The sequence below is a fragment of the Mytilus galloprovincialis genome, chromosome 4 (assembly GCF_965363235.1).
Source record: "Mytilus galloprovincialis chromosome 4, xbMytGall1.hap1.1, whole genome shotgun sequence".
Classification (NCBI taxonomy): domain Eukaryota; kingdom Metazoa; phylum Mollusca; class Bivalvia; order Mytilida; family Mytilidae; genus Mytilus; species Mytilus galloprovincialis.
In genome coordinates this window covers 11,652,692-11,679,066 of record NC_134841.1, presented here as the reverse complement: position 1 = coordinate 11,679,066, position 26,375 = coordinate 11,652,692, and the positions used below count along the sequence as shown (strand labels likewise).

The window sequence follows — 26,375 nt, the reverse complement described above, 5'->3', positions numbered from 1 at the left end:
ATTGCTATCTAATTGAATTAAAGTAAAATATATCCTGTATTAATCTTATCAAACAACCTAATGGAATTACTAAAGGTTCGTTTTGTTTTGTTTGCATTAGCGACATTGTTTTGTTTTCTTCTTTTGTTGTCATGTTTTCTTGTGGTTTGCATAACAATGCTTGAATACATATTTACTCAGGTAAAACTAATATGTACCTATAATAGAAAGCCAGTTAACATTTCTCTGAAACACCAGGACAATAGAGATCCATCAGCCTTCATCCTAAGTAAAGTATATACCATTAGTTTAATCCATCAAAAGACAAATTGATCATCATCATCGTCAGCTTATGCATGTCTAACACCATCATTTGCTAACAAAGGAGATGGTTTGTTCTCATTTAGTAAATTGACTGAATATAATCTTCTCACCGAGGGAGTGTTTATAACATCACAATGGACTATATGCTTTGATCCGCTGGACAATTATTCAATATTACACTCCATGACACTTTCCCGCAAAAAATATTCATCATATAAAAAGAACGTTAATTCTCTCGGGTGTTATCGATCGTATCAGAGTCAATCGAGTGGAATAATCTCCGTCCATAGGTCTATACGATAAAACTCATGTATATCAAATAATTGCAATTATTTCCTGCAAATATTTACACTTTTTTCCAAGATTATATTTTATAAGGGCATGTTTCTTTATTAAATATATTGATTAAAGGTAACGGCAGGTAGTAATGATTAATCTTGTTTTAGTGATGAAGAAAAAGGATAAAAACAAATTAAACCGTCACAGGCGATCGACTGTCTTGTAATTGATACGGGTGATATAATATTCGGAAATTAATTCCAAATATTTCTTGAATTACTAGTATTGACACGTTTTAATAATATTGACAAGTAAATTAGATTTGTAGATTTTGCTTTTTGTATCAACACGTATGCTTTGCGGGAGAAAGTCATTGCAACGGCTTCTTTGTGCTAGCAATTTTATTAAAAAAAATGTTCTCAGATTGGAAAATAAAGACAGCAAGTCTTTGAAAACACCGAATGCTTTAACATTAGAATCAGCTTGTGATGACCGTATGGACATTGAATAAATGATGTTTGTATCGCAATGAAGCCCGGGTATAGAAGAAGTAGATTTGTTTGATCTTTTCAATATTTGTATCACTCTTGTACATTTTTGATATATAAATCTCATTAATTAAAGTTGTTTGCTACATGTGGTCTTAGTCATCACTTCGTTGTTTGTCGTTATCTGTCGTCCGTTAACTCTTACATGGAACATGACCTCTGAAACAAATGGACATAATTTAACCAAAATCAGCATAAAAGAGGGACGAAAGATACCAAAGGGACAGTCAAACTCATAAATCTAAAACAAACTGACAACGCCATGGCTAAAAATGAAAAAGACAAACAAACAACAGCACACATGACACATCATAGAAAACTAAATAATAAACAACACGAACCCTACCAAAAAACTAGGGGTGATCTAGGGTGCTCTAGAAGGGTAAGCAGATCCTGCTCCACATGTGGCACCCGTCGTGTTGCTTATATGATAACAAATACGGTAAATAGTCTAATTCGGTAGGTCACATTCATGAAAGGGAAGGGGATTGTAGTTACGACGTAAGGAACATATCCGATATCATTTTTGAAACGGTTATTCCATAACAGTCAACCAACTCGTGATGGCGTCCGTAAAATTTACGAAGGGATGATTTCAACTTCACCATTTGGAACTCTCGGTTTAATAGCTTCCTTGTGAGCAGCAACCCTCTATCAAGAAAATCATGATAGGAAATGCAAGCACGGGAATATCGTATCAATTGGGATATATATATATATATATATATATATATATATATATATATATATATATGATACATAATTGATAATGTGGTTATCTTTTTCAAAAGGGATTTTTTTTAACTTCTGTCTGCCAACTAAAATACTAGTAACTGACATGGCAACAAAAAGACTATTTATAGAAAGCAAGTATAGTTTATTATCTTGAAAAACACTATAGAATTTAAAAAAAATATGGCGTACCAAATTGTTTTGAATGATGACATATAACTTCTGTCTACATGTATCAACACTGTCAGTAGATTTCTTGTAGCATTTATTGTCCTTAAATGATAAATCTTGAAATGTATTATTGATAAGATAAACCCTTATATATATACATTTCAAGATAATAGGTAAAAATGAAAAACAAAAATCCAAGATTTATCATTTAAGGGCAATTAATGCTACAAGAAATCTTCTGACAGTGTTGATACATGTAGACAGAAGTTATATGTCATCATTCAGAACAATTTTGATACGCCATATATATATATATATATATATATTAAAAATTAAATACACAAAAAGAGTTTTAAAAGCAGCATTGTCTAGCGCTTTCATCCATCTTGGGACTTTTCAAGACTATGAACGTCGTTCATAGTCTTGAAAAGTCCCAAGATGGATGAAAGCGCTAGACAATGCTGCTTTTAAAACTCTTTTTGTGTATTTAATTTTTAATATATAATTCTGTACACCGCTTGAAAAGAAACTTTTTTTGTATATATATATATATATATAGGTTGATTTTCTAGGCACTATATATATATATATATATAAACGAGTCTAAATTGAAAACTACGTTCAAACCTATGATTGCGTTGGATAAAAATCGCAATTTTTATACAGCTCTTTATTTGAGTATTAATTTTCCATACAAAGAAGAAGTTATTTTTTAAATCGTGGTCAAGCGACTCCTTGTTAGAGTTAGTTCCCTTGAATGACAAGTTTTACTTGTTTTTGTTCGTGTTTGCATTTTTTCTTGGAATCTATAATAGATAAAGCAAAGGAAAAAATGACCAGCAGGGCAAGATTTGCAAAAAAGTCATCATGCATGGAGATGAATTTGTCAGTTGTCTACCTATATAGAAGTTATTGACTTTAAATAACAATGTTTACCCTTTTTGTGTTTCAGGCAAAAGCTATACAAGAAATTGTTAAGCAAACAAAAATTGATCAGCAAAACATGTTAAACAACACAACATTTTAGTCAAGATTGATATTTTAGTTTTCAATATTGAACAGTGTCCATTTATGGAGATGCACATAACGTAGGTGTGCGACTCAGGCTCTTTATTACTTCTATTTTATAGCATTTAACGCTGATTGTTTTTCGTGAACAGTTTTTTGACGGCAGAACTTCTGACATTGATGTTTTATTTGTACAGCAATTCCCCTTATTGATACAGTAAAAATATTGTTGATACAGTGAAAACTATCACAGATTTAACTACACAAGGTGATTAATAAGTAACTAAATATTCACATAATAATATATTTTATTACAAGATAAAGTAAAATTTGCAATTTTAAAAGATTTTATAAACATTGAACTTTATACATAAGTTAGAAATGTCAATGAAAAATAATATGGTTTGTATATGAGTCTGAGTTAATCGGGGACATTTACATTATTATCTCATGATAGAGTAAGCTTGAATCAATAAGAGAATTGTTATGTGTTTTATATGTTAATTTTAGCTTCTAATGTTACTAAATTACAAATAAAGTAGTGGTAATTGTCTCAGATGAAAGACTGACATTTTAGTTGATTTTGAATAATTTTTAGAAAGTATCAAAGCATATAATTGGCATTATGTTATAATCAATTACAGCCAAATTAAACAGTTTATTCTAACACTTCATATCATTATATTGAAATTTTATTCCATAAATTGAATTAAAATTAATATCGTTAAATATTCAAAAGACAAACGTTATCAGCACCTGTAAATACGTTATCACATTGTAAATACTGGTGTCTCACTATTCACATTGATAGTATGCATGTCCAACAAGGAGATTTTATATAAGAATGATGGATAGTATCGTTTTTTATTATCATATGCAATTTCTAATTCTGTATTTTTAATCAAATGGTATAAATCTTGAGCAAATATTGTTAACAATGTGTGTTCAGGTTTTGTGGAGTCACAATCGCGAAATAAAATAGTGATACACTTGTGTCTCATTTGTGGTAATCTTTAGAAACAAAATCGAACAGGCGATAGTTTTGGTAAAAACGAATAAACTTCATCCAAATCATTTGTGGACTTTGACAGCTCATAATTTCGGTCTTGTATAAAACAAGGTATTTTCAGATTGATTAACCTACTTTTGTTCTAAATCATTATGCTATAATTGCCACTAGATTTTTTAAAGAAGTAGTTGGCTACAAAATTCATTATGTTAAGATAATATTTGCAATTTGTATATGCATTTATCTATAGCATGATTTGTAGTCCTGCCATATAGCTATCCGCATGCAATGATTGAGCAACTATATAGTAGAAATGTACCCTCCATATAGATATAGATAGAAGAGCTACTACTGGACTTGTTTACCTTTAAAAAATACTGTAAGATTATGAAATAACACCTCCCATTGGTAATTTACTATGTTCTACGGTCAAATTGGAAAAATTGGTTATATCTTTGTGATATATATATAGTAAAATACGGTTTTTCATAGATTTGATTAAGTTTCCCACTTTTATCCTTTTGTATGCTTGATAGAATTTCGTTTTTGTATTAAAATTTTCATTGTGTGAATATGTATATACACAACTTAATCACAATTGTACCTCAAATATAATACCAACTGCGTCGATACGATTATTTTTTTGCACAAAATACATGTTTGAGCTTTTGATTTTGCCATTTGATTATGGACTTTCCATTTTGAATTTTCGTCAGAGTTCAGTATTTTTGGGATCTTACATTTTACTTCGTCGAAGATTAAAATTCGTGGTTCACCTGTAGTAACAAAAGCCACAAAAACTGGGTTTCTATGAGAACATATTACAGTACATTACTCTGCCTTTTGTATATTCTGTCGTTTGTTTATTCGTTCTCAACCATTTCCTCGAATGTTATTGTTTTAAAGAAATGGTGTTTTATTGGTACGGTGTATTCTACGACCTGTTGCCTAGTATACATCCATCCCATATGCCTTCTTCTTCTCCTTTTCTGTCAAATTGTATCACTGGCAATTCAAAATAGGCAAATGTACCCTGAAAGAATATGAATTTTGAAAACAGTCTTAATTTGATAATTTGAAAATTAACTATAGAATTAATGAATCAGAAAAAACAATAATATCTTTTTAACTATAATATTCAGTTAAACATCCCAATGTGGAAATCCGTAGTTCAACTCTGGGAGTGTTTGACCAGCATTGCGAACATGCAGATCCCGAATACGAATCACATTCTCATTTAATCTTTAAACTTATTTTACATAAATAACGTAAACTAAAATAAGAAACAATTAAACTTATTGATCATTTGAATTACCTTTTTCTTACAATATATCATTTTTACACAGTTGTAACAGAGAAGCGGATAATACAAACAGGGATACCAAAACTCAAAAGAAAAACTGTAAACGTCATGACAAAGACGAAAAATAGCAAAAAGACAAACGACACTCTACTATTAAAAAACAAACACAACACATACAATTAGACTGAGCAACATAAACAACACGGGAAAACCTGGTGGGATCTTTTAATGTCTTTATCAGTATTGAATAAAGTGATTAAAGATACAAGGATCTAAATAAATAGTGCACGCTGTAAAAGACTCTTAATGACATTCGAATAAATTAAGTTAGAAATAAGCCGAATAAAAAACGAGCTTAAAAAGCATCAAGGAAAAACATTCCGAAAGATTTTGTCAACTACAACTAAGATAATCTACTCCTTGGGTAGCAAATCCTTAGGTGTTCGAAAAATTCAAAGTTTTGTAAACTTTGCTTTAAGATAATGACCATATTATTGATAATACATGTCTACATAGAAGTGATGAATACTGGGTTGTATGAAACATCTACCAGCAGATGCATCGACCCAGTGGTTGTAAATTTACTCATCATAGATACTAGAATAAACAAAATACATGTAGGCTTAACGCGCTTATCCTTATTGATTTTGTTTTTGATAAATTAAGAGATATATTGAGAGGGTTAGCGTTATAAAACCAGGTTTAATCCACCATTTTCTACATTTGAAAATGCCTGAACCAAGTCAGGAATATAACAGTTCTTGTCCATTCGTTTTTGATGCGTTTTGTTATTTGAAATTGCCATGTGATTATGGACTTTCCAAATTGATTTTCCTCTAAGTTCAGTATTTTTGTGATTTTACTTTTTAAGACATAACTAGATATTTATTCATTGCTTTATGTTTCTTCAAAAAACACATGTTGAATCCTCTTTTTCATACACTTCGATAAATAAAATAACCAGGATAATAATGATATTAATTGATACATGATAGGTCTAGGTATAACTTGAAACATTTAGAGCGATGATAAGAATCGAATGAACACCTAACGTAGTGATAATTGGTGCGCCGACAAAACATTCGTCCTCTACCTGTCTTACGATTAACAGTAAAAGGAGAAAGACCAGGTGTGCCAACAGGATGAGGATAAATGGTAAAGCATCTGTTGGATTATTATAAACTTTGACCCGAAACATGATGATAATGTTAACTTATAAATGCTTTATTTCATAACTGTGTGTGTAGTGGGAGGAAATATATTTGCATATTTATTTCGTTTGCATTCAGGTTTTAAAAGACATATTTGTATTTTCGAAAGTATAACGTTTACATCAGTCGCAATTACAATAACATAATGTTGTTCAGTCCATACCCTTTAGGAATTGAATTGAATGAACTGTAAAAAGGACCCAAAACGGCGAGCAATTACATTGTCAATACATTCCAATGACACCTTTGAACCATATTAACTTACAACACAGGTGTTTGGACTTAGCTTATGACTTGTAACAATTCACTAAGTCTTGTAAAGCTAATACGCTTTGAGTGACGTTTAACAAATTGTTGCCTTGTAACATAGGCACTGATCATGTGATTAAATAACAGCCATCTGAATTCACAACGACAGGACAATATGTTGATTTCAATCGTTTACTTTTTTTTAAATCCATTTTAAAAGCACATAAACAATCCAGTCTTATTAAAATATAAGGTGTACATAAGAATGACAATCAAAATACAATTAACCAAAACAAAAAACAAAAAACCGAAAACCTGAAAAAAAAAACCCACAAGAACAAATAAATGATTCAACTTGAAGTCAGATATGGATTCAGCCCTGATGTTCCCTGAAAAGATTGTAGTTCTTGCTTCCCATCGTGCACCATTCCAGTTGTTTAAGTTAAAAATCGGATTGTATAGCTCATACAGAAAAGAAGAAAAAACGCAGCGAGAATATGATTATCATACATTTGTAATTAATTTGTTAGGGGGAAACTATAAACTTCTGATGGTAGAACACCTCTCGTTAGAAACTTCGAAGCGGTACAGGTATATTTGATATGTAACGCAGCTCTGAAGTACAAATTGATTTGGAAAATTCAAATGGTTAACACTGCAAAGAATCTTATTCTTTATTTGTATGGGTGAGTTATATTTCACAAATATTTATTCTACAAACTGCTTTAAACATACAATCGGGAAAGTCCTTTATTTTCTTTATTGTTTATTTTGTTTATATTTCGTGTTTATTATTTTTATTTGGGTGGTACTTAATACTCATTACTAAGACAAATAGACAGCCCGATGCTTTTGTTGATACTATTATACAAAAATAATACTCGGGGGTTAAAAGGACCAAAAACCAATATTGAAGGATTTTAAATAATTACGTTTGATTATTCAGCGACTTTTAAATGTATTTGAGAGTTCAGTTAGAACATAATTTATGATGGTCATCTTTTTCCCTTTCTCATTTCATCTCGAGGTACATATGGCAATCGACAATTGTGTTAAGAATTATGTGCACAAATAGTTATAAAATCTGACAGTTTGTTTGATCATGAATTACAACAAAATACACAATACATCACAGGGATAATAAAGCACAAAAAATAAAGATAGAAAATACGACATTTTATTAGGGCGTTTGATCTCTTAGTATTGCGTAAATCCCCTCGTTTCTGTAGTAGTGCATAAATATTCGTCTTTATGCTTCTATGCCTATGCAGGACGCTTAAATGGTTATAAAAATTTAAAGAAGTAAATTTCATAGCGTCATAAAACCATGGCGAACGCTGGGACGGATTACTAGTCATTGAAATATGTCAATTAACTTGTAATGTTTTGGTAATATATACTGTGTTCCTATTGTCAATATAACGAGAAGCTCTTCACAAATATTCGTCTTAATTCTTCTTCGTTTACGATGATAGTATAAATTTGTTTAATTTTCGGTTCAGGGAAGTGACTTAAGCTGCCAAAATTGTAAATGTGATACGAAAGTTCAAATTTTCACACAAGAATTTTACTATATAAGGCGTCAATTTGAAGAAAATTCAATAAACGAGAGTACCTCTTCAAATTGCTTTTATTGTAATATATATTATATGTGACCATAATTATGATTTTAATGCATAATGAGATCATTTTATAATAAATATTGTGGATATGAAAATATAGTTTCAAAAAATATTAGTTACCATTTAAAAGCGTCTAAAATTATTTATAACTGAAATACATATTACATGCAATAACATAATTTCAAATTATTTAATCCTGTTAGTTTAAAAAAACGTGGTATCATAATTTAAAAACACATGCTAATTTAAGTTTAAAACACATGACAATGTAAGATGAAAATAGATCATAATGTTAATTGAAAACACATGGCAATATAATCTTAAAACCATGATGATATATGATGGCGTTACTTCAAAACTCGTGAAAATTTGGGTTCAAAACACCTGATAATGTAAGTTCAAAACAGATGATACAGTTAATGAAAACTCATGGTAACACGATGTTTGCTTAACGTCAGGCATTTTGTTCCTTTTGTTTTTGTAAGTTGATATCTCTGAATGATATGCTTAGTTTTGGAGAAAATAAATAAAACAGAAAAAATATTTGCATTCATTGTGTCACTCGGTATTTCATGTCATTATTTACAATCAAACAGTATTCAAAGTTAAATTTTGTACTCAAGAATGGCAACTATACTGTTTTATCTAATTCAAGGTGCGTTATAATCATTTAATAATTCAATTACAATATTGATTATACATTTTTTCAAATTCAAAATTTATAAGTAATTACAAAAGTTTCTAGTCAAATAAGAATTGACTTAATTATTTACAATTGCATCAGAATCTGTTACAAATGAAAAGAAGTATACAAAATTTGCTTGTTAAAACGGAATGGATTAGGGAATTATGCGGAATGGTTTCTTTGTATTAAATCGTTGGGCTTTGAAATTAAACCAACGTGTCCATGTTTAGAAAATAAACACTCCATATCGTGTATTTTGTATTTTGTATCACTGTTAATATTTTCTTTTCAAATGATGAAAGTGAAATGTGTTTTGGAAATGTTTCCAATTGATTAAATAAAATGTTGCACTCTATCAAGTTAGAAATTCGTACTGGGTCTGCTTTTATTTCAGAAAATGTCGTTCTGTGCCTGAATAAACAACTTAATGTCAATATTCATATAGAAAATGAAAAATTAAATATTTAAAATGATATTACACTTTGGGAATTTGTCTGCAATATCTTTTCTAAAGATGATTTACTTTTTCTGTGAATAAAATAAGTTTTGCTACAGAATTATAGGAGATTAAGGCATATATAATGAATTCACAAAACTGGTAATTAAATTTTTAATTGCGTGCTGTTGTTGACATTGGCAATATAAACGATTTAATTTGTAAACCTCATTTACAATTATAAACATTCCACATTATGCAATAGAAAAAAATGTTTTTTTTTCAGATTACAAAATATCAGACATATTTTGATCGTTACGGGAATTAATGGTCTTCTGTGGCACTCGTTGACACTATGTATCGTGGTGGTATTCATGAGAACCTGGTGATCTGCATGAGAACCAAGTGTTCTGTCGTATGCATTAATGACATTTTCAATATGCGCTTATTATTAAATAAACTAATTAAAACATTTCCCTCTATGATCATCAAATTAAAAGTTCTGAAATATGTGCAACTGTAAAGCAAAAAAAGAATGGGACATAAGTTAACGGGAGTATTCATTGAAGTTTTATGGGAGAGACAATAGTCTTATCGGAGCTGTATGTGAGAAATTGATACGGACTTTGGGGTTGAAATCTATAATATACACATTTCTTTCCAAAAAAGATTACATTTTGTAAGTCTCTGAAACAACCATTTATTTAATACTTTTATTTTAATATGATTTTTTTTTTTTCAAATTTAATCGATTAATATAAGTACCTCTAGTCTATATATACAAAAGCATTTCTCATTTATGTGGTAACCAATTCATATACGAAAGCTAAATTTCTCTGTTTATTTCTTATGTCAAGCTATTCCTCCTATGATTGTTTTTAATTTAAGTTTATCGTTTTAAGAATTTCATTCCATTTATAAGATGATCTAGTCTTAGCAGAAAAAATACGAAACATTCGGAAACAAAAAAGATCAAAGAAAACCTTAACCATTTAATTTAACGTGAAACTGGCTTCATGGGGTGCCAAACTACATTCCCGTTATAGATTTTACTTAACAAGACATCTAAAGAATAATAAATATAACGTTTATTTTTCATTTTCCAGATATTTTTTCACCATTTACAACTCATTAGCTGTTTTCAAACCAATGCGTTTCCTACAGAAAAATATTAATATCTGTTTCAATGATTTATTTACATACATTTAAAAATAAATATGTAAACGACAAAATTGCTATAGTATTTATCAAGATAAATTGATTTCAAACATGGCTGATTAATTCAATAGAATCGCGGCTCTTACAAGTTGAGTCTTTTGGGCTTTAACTGATGAGAAATATAGTATAGATTCAATAAAAATGTCAACAGAGTTGTGATAAACCCTTGAAAAACGATTTCATACGAATGAATATTTTCAAAAAATAAATACTGCATATCATATTTGTATTCCAGCTACGAAAGTCGTAATCCTTTTTTCTATTATTTTTCTGCATACAGAAGCAGATCTGTTTATTTGTAATTCACTTCAAAACTAATAAAGCTTGATTTAATAACCATTGAAATCACATATGAATGTCATGTAATAGACGAATTATTCTGTGTTGACATGGAGTATCCTTACTAGTTATCATATAAGCTCACAACACGTGCTTGCTTTAAGAATGCAAATCGTATATCTAAAGGGGTATGCACGATAATGTATTTTGTTTTGTCTTTTAAATTCGAAAACCAAAAATATCATAAATCAACTAAATAATATCATTTAGCTATATATATATTTATGATTCATTTGCCTGTATATATATATATTTACATTTGAATATTGTCTTGCATTATTGACTTGTTTCAATACCCATTAACTGCCAAAATAGCCTCATTTATATTTTAATTTGAACAGCATTACCAAGAAAGATATCTTGATACAAGGTACTTATTAGTAATACTAATTTTGGAAAGACTGTTGGGGAAAAGTTTCTCTCTCTCGTTTCTCCATGTTTTTTTCAGACCCGTCTTTGTTATACATACTGAGTTCCAAAAGATACTTACCACATCACATGTGAAGTTCCCTTTTAGATCCATTTGAAATGACAACATGCGGGAAAATAGGCAGTATTTAAGTACTTCATTAAATTGCAAAGTGACAAGACTTAAATATGTATAATACATATTTTTGACTAATGGTTTCTTATCACTAGATATAGTTCCTATTAGTTTTGAACTAGATTCCGATAATTGTTAGTACTCTAGATCTTATAACTGTCTATTGTGTTGGTGTTAGTTCAGTTTTTTGTGCTTTGTACCGAGTTTTAAGCTTGTAACTGATTTTTATAGTTTCTTTTTATGCTGTTCAGTTACACTATATTGTTCCAGATGTGGATGAGGTTTGAGCGCCCATAGACATGCTAAACACCGCAACATTCGATATGTGTAAGCCTGTAATTCAGCGTCTTTTACTGGTTCACGTTTTTCATATTTGTGTTTCGTAAATTGTATTGTAATGGATAAGGCTGTTTGTTTTCTCTTTAAATTTGTTTCACAGTTTGTCATGTCGGATCCATTATTGCTGACTAAACGGTATGTGATTTTTCTCATTTTGAAGGCCGAACGTACGCAGTCCTACACGTCATTTGAACTATGTTTGGTAATTGTATCATTGGCAATCAAAACACATTCTACGTATTTTTACCTTGGGCATATCAGAAAAATGGTATTATGTCGATTTATAATTCATTGTAATTTTCTCTTTCCAAAAGCCAAAAGTCCAAGAATATATCAAAGTTTGGTGACACTGTTGATCGCATCTATTCCTCTAATTTTAAAATAAAGGATACCGTAGATAAAATTCAGTCTTATTCATGTCCATCATAATTTGGTTAACTTTTAAGAAATTTGTGTGTCGTTTGTACATGTAGATGACCAACGACATGTACCGCGTCTCATCTTCTTCGATAATGAAATTATAGAATGTGACTTATCCTGGAATATCTAACAATGCCACATTGGTACTATCATTAACTGCTTTCATGTTTTTCTTCTTTTTTGGGGCGGGGGGGGGGGATTCTTGCCCAAACTTAAGTTTTCAATGAAGTGTTTTGTTGTTTGTCTTATAACTCTGTTTGGTTTGTCCATGAACTTGTCTGTTATTCTAGACATGTCTTTTTGATTTATACAAATTAAAGTGTATGTGTCCAAGTAAATAAAAAAAAAACACTTTTGAATTGACTTCAGTACATATCTTTCTAGTTTATATTATGTATGGAGTTGTGTACCTTATGAATTTGTTCATGCACATATAAAACATCATTTTAACTTAATTTATAGAAATAAATCCAATTATTTAAGGGAAAGTTCATACATAATTGATGTTATGCAGGTACTATTTATTTGCTCGTTGACCAAGTCTGCATATATATTATAATCCCCAAAATCTTATTTAAAGAAGACCTTTCGTAAAATTTTAAGAAAAGTATTTTCGACCAAGTGTACTTTAAGATTACGTTTGCAGATCGTATAATTTTTCTAGAGATTCCAATGATTATCTTTTGAGAATATCTTTCGTGAAACACTAAGGACGGATTTTTTTTGACCAAGTGTACTTTAAGATTTCATTTGCATATTTTTTTTTTTTTAGAGAGATTTCAATGATTGATTTTATAAGTTCAGAATGATGAGAGAGTATTATACCATATCTATAAGTGAAGATTGGAGCATCATATTTCAGTAAAGGGAGGACCCAGGAGATGCCGATTCTAAATTAAATATAGAATAATTGGTATTTTGTCGACTGACCCGCTAGAGTAAACATAAATTGCGAACAAAATGAATTATTCATTTTTATTACAATCCTTTATGTTTCACTGCCAAAATAAATAGACAAGTTTATTTTACATTTATCAATTTTGAAACCTAATCAAATTACTCTGCGGTGTTAAGCTTCAATATAACCACAAACGCAGGGCACCCCTGCCGTGCCATGAATTTTACAATCTTTACTGAAATTAGTAGGTAAAATGCAGGTGTGTGCTTCATTTATGTTGAATCTTTTAATTTTAAGTAGGTATCACTTCGTTGACAGAATCAATATTTAATTTTAAAGTAAGCTGTGTTTTGCCATAAAAACCCTGAGATGTTTACATTCCGGTTAGTAGTATATCAGCAGGCAGTTGGTAATATAATATGTTTATTTACTCTCTGCTTTACCTGACCAATCTCAAATAATAAAAGAAATTGAAAACAAGAATATTTTCTTCGTCCAGGTGTGTTTTCAGACGTGACAACTCCATTCACCTTTGGATTAAGATAAATAGTATAATAGAATCGGAGTGATGCTGTTAAAGTGATAACTTTCGGTCTTTTTCAAACTTCTAGAATTACTTCACACTCAGTAGCCTTTGACAATCGTAATTGATTTCGGTTTGTTTTAATTGATGCACCGTAAAAATACAATAGTAAAAGGCAACATTAAAAAGATCTAAAACTCCTATTTAAATTTAAAGTTCAAATAAATATTTTCCAATCCCTATCAATTTCAAATGACCACAGCGTTGGTCAATATAATGTTAAAGTAAATAGTGATACCACCTTGATCAAATATTTTATTTTGAATTCTTATTGTTCGGTTTGCGGTACCCAGTTCTAGGGTTACGACAACATTATAGTTTAAGTCTAAACCAACAAGTTTTCCGGTTTTGTTTTCTTTAAAAATAATTCAAATAATTAAATTAAATTAAAATACCATTTTAATAGATTTCTTCTTAAAGTATGTTAAAATTTTCAGTTGTCCAATGTTGTTCATTGATTTGCTATTTTTTTTTTTTTTTTTTTTTTTTTTTTTTTTTGGTTTGCAACTTGTTAATTTTGAGAGTTCGATTCTATAACTTAAATTGGATAGGTGTGTTAAAATTTTCAGTTGTCCAATGTTGTTCATTGATTTGCTATTTTTTTTTTTTTTTTTTTTTTTTTTTTTTTTGGTTTGCAACTTGTTAATTTTGAGAGTTCGATTCTATAACTTAAATTGGATAGGTGTGTTTCGTGTTTTTTTTTCAATGTCTCAACAACAAAGCTTGACTATTTAACAAATAATGCCAGAATAACGAAACAAGCGTTAGGTGATCGTTCAATTATTATTTGTCTTTTCCCTTTTACAATATAAATATTTTTTGTAACCTGTTTGTTTATTACGGGATTTGTAAAAGTACAAACTTACGATAAAAGTACAAAATTACGATATTTGAATAATATTCAATCTTTAAAAAAAAAGGAGAGTCACATTATGTTTACCCCCCCCCCCCCCCCCCCTTAAACGTTTTAAAATCTACTCAGAATACAATTTGTTCTTGATTATGCCTGAAATATTAAACATTTTAAAGCAAGAAACAATCAAATCAGTTAATAGAGCTGTATGCCTATTTCAAGTTGTTCATGGTACTACAATCTGTTATAGTTTTTGTAGGATTTCCTATAAGGATATTGTATTCATATATCACGCAATGATGTGTATTTTTGAAGGAGTTTGTTGTTTACTGTTTGTTTATTTACGGCGTCAATATTATGTTCTACGGCCAGTGTTATTTCTTGCACTGAATGTCAAAGGCAACATGTAAAACTTATAATTAAGAACTCTGTTCATTTTCTTGTCTCTGTGTTTCATATTTTTCAATACTTAACAACAATAAATTTGAATTAAAATGCAATTATATTCAAATTCCAACATTTCCTGGGCAATTCTTCAAGTTAACCATGAATAAATATTTTCCATCTGTAAACCGGTAATGGAATACAATGAAATTACTTTCACTTCTGTATTTGGCCAAACCGAAAAATGTCTAGTTAAAACCGAATTTACGAGGACTGGTTTATGTTAACATTCGTATAAATGCAATGTTTGTGTCACACTATGGAGCGCTTAATGATCACTATGTTGTCTTTTTCCATCATAATTAAATTTCCGAATTGAATGTTGTGATTGGCAAATTACATCTCGTGTAACTCGATGTTACAAATAGCCTTATACGCGTGTCATCGTTCTCCACATTGCTATTATAGCAGTTTGGTCTTTGTTTGCACGTTATAATCAAACGGCGATTATAAATTAACAAATTAATTTAGCAGTATCAATTTTAGAAGGTAATCTGTCTATCATCGCAGATGGTTAAATTGATTATTGTGTGAGATGTTTTCGTAATGATACATCCTAGTCAAGTCATTTACTATACTGAAGGTGTTTACTCTTAAGGTCACTGGTGTAAAATAATAAACTTCGGAATCGAAGGTAACTGATCAACCAAACAATATCTACTATTTATTTTTTGTCCTGGACTGGAACATTTTTAATTGACAGGAAGTTACAATGAGCACCATGGTCTTTGGTCATTTGCTCATCTTCATTACACATTCAGTTGGTCTTTTCAATGGACCAAAAGTAACCTGCCTCATTCTATATGTGAATGTAGCATGTAATTCGGTGGTTTGTTGGTGTGTGTCAAAGTTGTTTTTCGTTACTTGTGTATGAGGCCATTTGTTTTCTCGTATGAATTGTTTTGCATTTGTCATTGAGGGAGTTTATGGCTTGTTATGAGGTATGGACTTTGCTCATTGTTGAAGGCCGCACTGTGACATATGGTTAATAACTTCTATATCATTTGGTCTTTGATGAGGAGTTGTCTCGTTGGCAATCATATCACTTACTCTTTTTCTTTTATTGTACATAAACAGAATATTTTTTAACCTAACTTTTTCTATGATTTCTGGTCTTTTTGTTTTGACTTTACGTTATATACCCCTTGCAAAAAGTTCGTGATTAGTTCAGTGTTAGTTGTTAAACTCATTTCTTACCTCCATAGGTATGGGACGACGAAGTTTTCTTTTTATGACACATCTTTACTCTTCCAGTCGTCAATATCTTTTTTGAGTTTAATATGATTCTGAAGGAAATGTTCTCTTATACTTGTTTTAGTCGTCCGAATACAGCAATAATTTTCAGTTACTAATCATCATCTTCATCACTATTTTTGTAAATAAATCACTTTCATTCGGATACCTGATGCAATTTTACTTTCTTCTTGCATGTTTTGGTTAGTTATTATTATTCTTACCTTATTTTAAATGTATATTGTTCGTGTTTTTCATAATTGAAAGCATTTATCATCTTTATGCATTTTACCAACCGCTAATGAATTATGATTGAGTCGTTTACAGAAAAAAAAGTTTATCCCCCTCTTGGGTAACTGACAAATTTAAGGTTTTTTCCCTCCTTTTATATCAGCAGTTTATACTTTCAGCGTTGTGTTAAGTTTTTTCTTACTAGTATCATCAAAGTTATGGCAGTTGATATGTGTTGCTTTAATCAATTTCGTCTGTTAGAGAAATAATCAGATTCGCATATTTTGTGTTTTTCATTTATTGTGTATCCAGCGGTGAATCCAGGGTGTCCGTGGGTTGGAATCACCTCTTTTTATTGGCGATCAATGCATTTATGTGGGGACATATTAGTTTGAGACCAATTTCTGCGGGGTTGGAACACACCCTTTTAAAAGAGGCTGGATCCGTCCTTGATATCGTTTTTAGTTTTACTTCACGCTACAATGAAACTTAAGAATAAAATTGAGAATGGAAATGGGGAATGTGTCAAAGAGACAACAACCCGCCCAAATAAAAAACAACAGCAGAGGGTCACCAACAGGTCTTCAATGTAGCGAGAAATTCCCGCACCCGGAGGCGTCCTTCAGCTGGCCCCTAAACAAATATATACTAGTCCAGTGATAATGAACACCATACTAATTTCCAAATTGTACACAAGAAACTAAAATTAAAATAATACAAAACCTCTTTAATAAATCTATAGTGCCGTGTTGACTTTAGTCATGCATGTTAAACCTGACTATGAGTAAGAGTTATCTTATTTGAAGTGTTCTGCACCCCTTTGAAAAACCCCTTGAATTAGGCATTGTGTTGTGTTGACTTTTGTCATTGCATATTAAAACTGATTAACAGTAAGAGTTATCATTTTTCTTAGGTGTTCTGTACCCCCTGAATTAGGTCTAGTGCTGTGTTGAATTTTCCCATTGCATGTTAACACTGTCAACGAGTAAGAGTGAGAGTTGTCTTTTCTTAGGTATTCTGTACCCTCCTTAAGAAACCCCTTGAATTGTTGACTTTTGCCATTGCATGTTAAAACTGACATGTGTTCAAGAGAATGCTACATTTCTCAAATGCATTTCAATAAAAGGAAAAGCAACACTATTAACTATCCCTCGTCGAAACTTGACAATAAAAGGCAACAACTCAATTCATTATCAATTAGTACTTGACACTGCTTATTTAAAGTGAACAATATGGCCCTTTGAAAATCTTAACTGAAAAAGTTTAAATGGAAAATACACACGATGGGAAGAATAGAAAAATTAGACACTTACTGAAGCTTAAAATCTATTTATTGCGCTCCGTGATCTCTTTATCCACTCTCAGCAAGATGACCATTAGAATAGCCGTACAAATGTCTGAAAATGGCTATCAACCGCAAATCTATCACCGACCATTACAAATAAAGCCAGGGAGTCAACTGTCTGAGCTTTTGTGTAAATATTTTGTTTAAATTTACTTTCTTGATCAGTGTCTCTAATTCTATTAACAAGGTAGAATTTAATTTGTTCTAATTTGAAATTTCCATGACATTATTTTTGATAAATGTATAGTTATTTCTCTAATTCTTCGTCAATTTATCCCTTTCTGCACCCATTGTATAAAAAAATTTAATCAACGTGTGGTTCGTTTGATCTCAGTACTTCATTGGTTAAAATCCGATTGTGACGTCGAATTTTCTTGCTGTCCTCTGAATTTCCTATTGTGACGACATGAAAAAAGGCGACCATGCCTGACGACGTCACATAGAAAGAACACATCTTTTTGCAGATCATTCGAAAAGAAGGAATAAGTTTGCCTGCATAATGTTAGAAAATCATTAGAGAAACAGATTCCACCACCAAATCTCGTGTAATACGATATTTATCCACTCTCGACAGTTAAATTATCAATTTTAAAGTCCTCGCCGAGGCGGCTCGGACTTTAAAATTGAAAATTTAACTGTCTCGAGTGGATAAATATCGTATTACACTCGATGCAGTGGTGGAATCTATATTTATTGTTTGTACGGAGTAATAAAAAGTTAATGAAAGTATGATAGCAATTACATTGGGATGTTAAAGAAAAGAGGAAATAAATTAAAAGAAAAAGTAGCGTTTTGATCAATTTATAGTAACATTTCATAACTGCAAATTCACAGTAAACGTATATTTCAATGATATTCAAGACAAGAGTGCTGACAACTCGGCTGTTGTTTTCTTCGGCGGACGAAACGTCAACCAACAACGGCATCAATCCACTGGTTGTTTAAATTCATTCTTATAGTTTGGTACACAATTTGCATGTTTCGCTACACGAGACTCATCAGTTGAGCCCGATTCTAAACGTTCTAAATGCCGAAATCAGGGAAGTGTCACGAGAGTAGGAAATTTAGTAGCTTAAAAATTGTTCTTAGCTCTTAAAATAAAATTGAGAATGGAAATAGAGAATGTGTCAAAGAGACAACAACCCGACCATAGAGCAGACAACAGCCGAATGCCACCAATGGGTCTTCAATGCAGCGAGAAACTCCCGCACCCAGAGGAGATCTTCAGCTGGCCCCTTAACAAATATGTTACTAGTTCAGTGATAATGGACGTCATCATACTAACCTCGGAATTATACACAAGAAACTAAAATAACTTAAAAAAAACAGTGTTTACAACAATGAGCAACAGCTCATCGCAATAAAGCTCATGATAACCTAACTAAAACCTTAAAACGAGAACACCCTAAACTTATAAATCTATAACAGATGAACACAAATGATACAGAGCACCGTAGAAATGAGATAGGAGTGTTAACAGATATCCATCCTTGCTGGTTTTTTTCACAGTCTAGAGGAAAGGGGTTTAACAATATCCAGAAAATTATACAGATTAAGATTACCAGAAGCACACTGAAATCTATAGTATACACTTATTTTACTTGAAGATCTTAAGATATACTTTAAAAGTATAAGTATCAACTCAAACGGTAATATATAAATTATGAATATACGTTTGCGACTGCAACCCAGCTACACGCAAAAGCAAAACAAAAGTCATAACAACTGCTAGCAATACCCGACCAAGCGGGCATGTACGTGAGCATATGGCGGTATTAAATTTCTATTTAATGCGAATGTTAAAATAGACCGGCTGCAAAGGTTACGTAGAACTAATAGAGGGATTTTGTTATAATTCTAACACCTTTTTTTGCTGGTTTTGTTTCAAGTGTGTTACGATTAATAAAGTATTATGGAAATAATTGAAAATCGGTTGATAAAATGCAGTTCTCATTTCTTTTTTTACAATTCGCCATATAATAAAATAAAAACTTCAACATATGTCGGAATTTTTAAGTTTTAAAAACACAGATAGCATCTACTGGCGCGGCTTAAAACGTGTTAATATTCATAGAATAACACTTCCATGATGACCAAGACACACCGTGTTTAAGAATTATAGATAAGTATTGAACACAAAGAATCTTTACTTTATTCTTTGCACGCGTTCATCTCAATATGTTTTCTTATCGCTGTTTACAATACATTTTCAAATCCTGTTATTTTTCATAATCACAGTTTTTTAATTCAATGCTGAGAACACTTTGTTATTTGAAGAATCCGACATGGCTGCTTTCATTGTAAAAATCCACATCTATTGAATGCAATCTGAAAGTTCGTTGTAGGCACTAATGCGGTTTAATGCATATATCTGATACAAGAAAAGAAATTAATTTAGCAAGAACAATTGCGAGTGTGGTTAAGAAACATGTGTTTTTTGTTCAGCTTAAGATACCAATACGTTATCTGAAAACCATTAAACCTTAGAGTCAATAATACCAGTAGACCAAAATTTAACACGATTTCAATTTGTTTGCATCTCTTAGCAAATTGACGAAGCAGTAGAAAATGAAGGGGATTTACTTGAAATAACCATGCGAACACTGTTATCTTGTAATTGAGAGACTACTAATTATCAATTTTACAAGGTTTAAGGTGGCTTGACTCAAAAAGGAGGGATATTCATGATTGGCACCAGACGGCAGCATCAAGATTAAAAGATTCTTAACTTCTTTTCGTACTTTGAAAACATAAAATATCATAATTAATATTCATGATATTTTGCAGTCTTGGACATACGATTTTTAATTTTTTTTTTTTCATTGTCAACTTTTTTTCTTCATTTAATAAGAGATATTGACAGCTTCATGGAAGAAAAACGTTTAAGGGATGGTGGAATGCCAAAAATAATGACAAAACCATTAAGATTGAGTGATTTGGGAAGACACTGTCAAGTTGCGCTAATGTTTGTCTAATTTAAACGCAAAAAGGCTTTCTCAAGTAAACATTTTGATTTCTAGTTGATTGGCCGACGTAATGCACCGGATGTGAGTGTATTAAAGCACTTCCGGTAGTACACGGCATTTCTTCAGTGGTTCGTGACTGTGAATTGGTAAGTTGACAGCAACCGGAAGTCCAATCACAGAGTTAAGTAACTGAAATGTTAACTAATTAGAAGTCTGTTTGCTGTTCTCACTTTGTTTATTCAGATGTATATTTTAATAAAATGTGACATTCCACCATGCTTTTGTTGTTTTATTTTCTATTTACGAGAAATGTCTGAAGGTTTTATTGTCCGGGTTCAATAACGGGATACAAAGGTGGAAATGAAATGTCGCTCTTAGGACGAAATAACAGAAACAAATAGTACACGTTATGTTTGTATTTCTCTTTTTTATTATTTGATGGTTCGTGCAAATATGTAAAAACTGAGTCCTATAAACTGAAATTTATATCAACGTTGTTTTGAGCGATACCACAAAAAAGATTGTTCTCAGACTGATGCAGCTTCGGATAATGAAATTACTACAGTCTACAGAAATCTACATTAATATTGATATTGTTAATCATGATGATTTTGTCAATATCTATGATCTTATAACTGTTTATGACGCTTGCTAATTTAACTTTATTTGTATATATTTGCGACATTTTGATGAATTAAATATTTTTTTGTTAACAATTTGCACCGTTTATTCAAATATTCTTCATTGTGATGGTGATAAAATTAAGACAACTATAAAATGAAGTATACTGTTATACAAACCATAATACGGACAAGTCGTATCACAAATAAAAAAAGAAAGTATTTGGAAACTTAGAATACATGTATGTTGACAAGTGTTGAATTAAGATAAATATGAACACAATGCATCTATAATTCACGATTCTTAAGATAAAAAATCAAAATCAAACGCAAGTATAAAGAAATAACCGTGATGTTGGAAGCAACTAACTAAGTCTCAGAACTTACTAAATAAGGTATTATAGTGTGTGGTTGGATTTTTTTTTTTTTTTTTTTTTTTTTAGAATTAATGAATTGTTCTTGGATTAAATATCAAGCTTGCGATAAACAAAAACAAAGCATCACCTTGAAAAATTTCAATAAGGAAAGCTGTATACTTATGCATTTTCTCCTTTCAAACTATATAACCGACTTAATATACACGAATCTCCCCTATCCATGATATAATTTAAAACTCTGCAGTTTAGTTATGTAGTATATACAATAACTTCTGTTTGTGTCGCCTTACTTTTATTGGTTAAAGTATATGGAAAGATTTTTCCGTTAGTTACCTTGAATTATTTTTATTTTTTTATTTTCTTAATCAGATATTTAATTTCGTGTACCATAGCATTATTCTTCATATAAAATTAATAGCCAAATATAACGTTGAAGAATTAGAATTAACGAAAGATACCAACAATGTAGATCCAGCCAGACACAAGTGAAAACATTAAGAAAGAAATATTTTCTAAATTCAACCTAAATGTAAATCTTGACTTCCAATATAAGTATCACATAAAATAAAATCTTAACGTTATATTTAAAAAAAAAAAAAAAAAAAAAAAAAAGTAAATAAACATGTCATAATATCGTCATTTTTTGCAGATTTTTTTTTATCGAAGTTTATCATTATCAAATGTTTGTGAACTTGTAGGCTTACTTCATTTTTCATCGTTATCATGGTTTTGACGACATACCTGTCTGTCTATAATAGACAAACCATTTAGCTGATCATGCAGAAACCACCTATTTATTTCAAATATAGTAATACAAAAACTACTCTTCTTTTAAAGGAGCTCTTTTGTATTCAAAACTTTGTGTTTTTTTAAATTAGATTTTTTGAAAGATGCGAACAGGAGAATGAAGACTTCTTCTACCCGAAAAGAGATTTCAGCCTTAATAGACAATTTATAACTAGAAAACAGTAAAATTTTATATGTACTAGTTACAAAAGATTGGAACAAGGATCAGAATTAAAATAATTTAAACAGTGAGATAAGTTCCACCTATAAAAAAAATAATAATACCAAAGCGGAAAACATATCTCACTAGGTCTAGAGTCCAGGTACATTGTTTCATCGGGGATAGCTGAGACACATTATGCAGTGCAATAAAACAATTATGTAAATTAAAAATTGCGTAGAACTAATGATTTTGTTTGATTGACAAGGTTGCACCAGAATCAGCTTCTTTCTAGCATAGTAACTTTAAATAATGTCAACACAGAAGAATATCACTTCAGCCATTAGAGACTTTTAAAGCATTAATGTGATGACATTTGTAAAGTGAGGAACATTTATCCACATTAGAAATTACATTAATACTCTGTTAAATCAGGGTGATTTATCGCCTTAATCGCTAAACTGACCACAAATAGACCCACTGACATTCATTTCAGTCCAGCAGTGAAGCAAAAATCAATTCACAAATTGTCTCATAAAGCAGTTGTAATAATCATCGAGAGCGTTTTCACATCAAGTTTAAATATTACAATTTCTTTATTTGTTGTAGGAATTAACAAATATATTCTCTTTTGATTTGGTGTAAATTACACGAATGGGCATTGTGTTTATTTTACACTGTCATCATTTGAGCAGAAAATTAATTTAAAATTGAATTTCCACACGTAATGGGACTCGACATTATACGAGTTTTGTAAAGTGTTATTGACATCATTCCAGTCAATGAATAATCTTAATTTTTAATATGTCCTATAAAGAATATCAAATATTCCTAATATTTATTTGATTGTTGGTAACTGAATAAACTCTCTTGTGTGTTTCTGTAATTTTGAAATGATTTGGATATTTATTCGGTGTCATAGTTATTTAAATGAATTGTTACAAGTATTCCAATTTGTTTTTCATTATTTACGCATTTTGGTGTTGGTTCAATAGCCTGTCAATGTGTTTTTCTCGTATATGTATTATAACCCTATTCGAAAAATATATCATTTCGGATTTTAGCTTTTCGATTCAATTTGATCAGTATTTACCTCGTTCTCCATTCATCGGTTTTGAAGAAATAACTTTTGTAAGAAATTTGTTGTGAATCCGCTATTATGGTATCGTTTGAGATTTTTTTTTCTATTTTCACAGATTGTAGCACTTGGAAATTATCCAGTGGCATGCCAATTTTTATTTCCTTGACAATTAATTTCGCCCTCAATTGCCAACACAGATTCACAAAACTTCATTAAGTGAATATATAAATTAATTGACACACAAGCTATCATATTCGTTTTTAAATAAGATTTTGATTTTCAAATAGTTTGCTCTCGAAAATCACAAAAGAGACTTTTAATTTCGCATCTGCATCTTACTATTTATTTTACAAAGTTTGTCTTTAGTACTGTTAAGAGAGACAGTAGAGTGTAACCTCGTGCTTCAGGATTATAATCCTATGATATACAAGATAATTGAGTGTGTGTCTGAGTGGGAGCTTCCATATGTTCTTAACTTTAGGAATATTCATTCAAATCTTTTATGCTATTCAGCCCCGTTCTTGTTTAGTGGCCAGCTGAAGCCGGACTCCGTTTGTGAGATTTTCTGTGTTGAAGACCCGTTGGCTGCTTTCTGCTCTTTGGTCGGGTTGTTGTCTATTTGAATCATTCCCGATTCCTATTCTCAATTTTATCAAACGTGCTGAAACCAATTTTAAAATTGCTAAATGACATTCAAGTAGTCGAAGTTAAAGGTCACTGTTTCTAAACAAAATTTGATAGTAACATGACATTGCTTTGCATAAAGTGAACAGAACTTAAATCGATGGAAGAATTAAGGATACGGAATATATGGATTCAATAGGTACACATTCTAGGTATCTAAATAAATTTTGTGGAGATATGTCCCGAAAAGTTTTTTTAAAGAAGGTAACTGGTAAAAGTATTTGTAAAAGATTTTGGCCCTCAATGCTCTTGAACTTTGTATTTGTTTGGCTTGTTAACTGTTTTGATGTGAGCGTCACTGATGAGTCTTATGTTAACGAAACGCGCGTCTGACGAATTAAATTATAATCCTGGTACCTTTGATAAGTATTTGGTTTCTAGATACATTAATGATATAATTTTCAGTCGTCCGAAGCTCTTTTCTGGGTTGATCTTCTTTGGGTACGCTCAAAGCCAAATATTCGGAAGCCAAGGACTATAAGAACCGAAACAATTGAAAAGCTATACGACCAAACACAACCTAATTAAATAGCCAAATCCATAAAAGATTATGTTTTGTCTTATATCCCTATACTTTCACTTGTTGATATTTTTTGTGCTTAGTTTCGATCTGATGAGGCATGCACTAGCTAACTTATTTTTACATTCATATATTGTGTTGTTGCACCAATGTACCAGGTTATGGATAGTTAAGGGTCCACATATATGATCGTACGTTTTTTGATTGAGTTAAGTCTGCCAATTGATATTTTATCGTATGTTTTTCTTTGTTGTGATGTTATGCTATTGTTTCAGAAAAAGGGAGAAGGTTTGGATCCATTAAAACGTTTAATCCCGCTGCAAATGTTTGCACCTGTCCTAAGTCAGGAATCTGATGTACATTAGTTGTCGTTTGTTTATGTAATATATACGTGTTTCTCGTTTTGTTTATATAGATTAGACCGTTGGTTTTCCCGTTTGAATGGTTTTACACTAGTAATTTTGGGGCCCTTTATAGCTTGTTGTTCGGTGTGAGCCAAGGCTCCGTGTTGAAGGCCGTACTTTAACCTATAATGGTTTACTTTTTAAATTGTTATTTGTATGGAGAGTTGTCTCATTGGCACTCACACCACATCTTCCTATATCTATTAATCTTATTGTATTTATAAATCATAAGTCGTTCTCTATGCCCGTGCATGCATGTTGCGACGTTTTGAATTTCACCAAATGTGATCTATGTATTACTGGTAAATTATCAAGTCATTTCTTGAATATATATACGACATATAAAGATTTGGTTTTGAAGTTTAGTTATAAAATGTGATAGCACATCTTTACTTTTACGGAGGTTTTCTTTACCGAGCCCAGAAATTTAGAAACGATCATGATAAACTTATTCTAAAGGGTAACCAATTCAGCACTGCAAGAAGAACTTCGTATAAAAAATATAGTTTTTGCTAGTATTTTAAAATACATTGATTTTGTTATCTGCGAATTTATGATCGAAGTACACAATGTATTTAATATTGTTATGTTCATAAGCACATTTTTATCTCCACAACCTTGCGATCCTTGCAGTATCTTGGTCATTTTCTCTGACAATTTATGACGTCATTACACTAAATTCATCGGATGTAAGATATGTACACCATTTATAAATTAATGTTAGATGCATGCTTGTTTTTATTAGTTGTTATTGGTCAGTAACAACAAATACTC

The 26,375-nt window shown here is 30.9% G+C and overlaps 1 long non-coding RNA gene across 1 annotated transcript; it reads right to left on the bottom strand.

Annotated features, from left to right (window-relative positions):
* Positions 1–3,331: 3,331 nt before the first annotated feature.
* LOC143070488 (uncharacterized) lies at positions 3,332–18,095 on the bottom strand. Its single transcript, XR_012976543.1, has 2 exons — positions 17,972–18,095; positions 3,332–5,083 (listed from the first exon to the last, which is right to left on the bottom strand). It is a non-coding gene; the product is annotated as an uncharacterized LOC143070488 (long non-coding RNA).
* Positions 18,096–26,375: the final 8,280 nt, after the last annotated feature.